Source organism: Lampetra planeri, chromosome 4 (assembly GCF_965212315.1).
Source record: "Lampetra planeri chromosome 4, kcLamPlan1.2.h2, whole genome shotgun sequence".
In the NCBI taxonomy this organism is placed as follows: domain Eukaryota; kingdom Metazoa; phylum Chordata; class Hyperoartia; order Petromyzontiformes; family Petromyzontidae; genus Lampetra; species Lampetra planeri.
The window spans coordinates 18,324,451-18,325,697 of NC_136110.1; positions in this window are offsets into that span (position 1 = coordinate 18,324,451).

The window sequence follows — 1,247 nt, forward strand, 5'->3', positions numbered from 1 at the left end:
CGGCAGAACTAATTCTTCGGCCGTAGCTGATCATTGTTTCAACACAGTGGGTTCTCATGATATTGTTTTCTCTGATACCAAAGTACTCTGCAAACCTCCCGGATACTACCAAAGATTTGTCCATGAAGCCAACCAGATATACAAAGATAGACACAACTTCAACCGAGAGGATGGTGTTAAATTAAGCAATCATTGGAAATATGTCATCAACCAAGTCAAACTTTAACTGCCTTACAATTGTACAGCCATATCCATTTCTTCCAGTTTTTTACTCCCAGCCTGATACACCACCATCACTCGTCGGGGAAGGAACTGCACATGTGCACAAACTCCCCTCCCCTGACATCACAAACGAATATAGATAAATTTCGATTTAAAGCTTTCATGACTGCAGGGATTCATCTTCTTGGCCGAAACGTCGTGAGAATTATTTTATTGTGTTTTGTTTTAATTCTTTTATTACTTCCCTTCTACGTGACTTTACCGAAAGAACCAAGAAGACGAATATAGATAGTTATCTATCGGCTTAACTCATGCTAATCCGGTGGACAACCGTGTACACTGCTTTCCACAGGCCCCCCCTCCGACCCCTTGACTCCTCCCCCCCTAACACCCTATATAAACACGTTGTCTCATAATAACTCTCTTCAGATGCCTCAGTAATTTTGCTGGAGCAGTCAACACCTGATGACGGTTGCTTGTGTTGCTTCCGAAACGTCGCGATTTAATTTTATTTAGTTTTCAATTTAATTTCTTTTATATTTTTACCTGCGTGACTTTACCGGAAAAACCAAAGAGTATGGATCCTTGCAGTCACAAAAACTTCAAATCTAGATTTAATCAACATGCGTTTAAGAGCATTTGACTGCTATAAATGTACACGTGATAAGCCACTTCTTTGAGCTATCATTTGTGTCCAGGTCACATCTGAAAAAGAGCTCTATACTTCAGTGGGCCTCACCTGGCCTTCATAAAAAGAGTTTATAATACCAACCTTACTCAAGAAATGTGTCGTCCGCTACCGCTCACAACATCCGATAGTCACGCCGTTTCCTTGCTGGCCGCTCAACGAGCTGCGGTAAAAACAATGAACGTCGACCGCAGGCGAGGGCGACGGATGGACTCAACCGGTGACGCCGAGCTATCCCGGGGGTCGAGGGCGCAGCCCTGGGCTCAACCACGCCGTGGAATCCTCCCCGCAGCAGCAACAGCAGGCGGAGCCCCCGGCCACAGAAGCTCACGTCTCC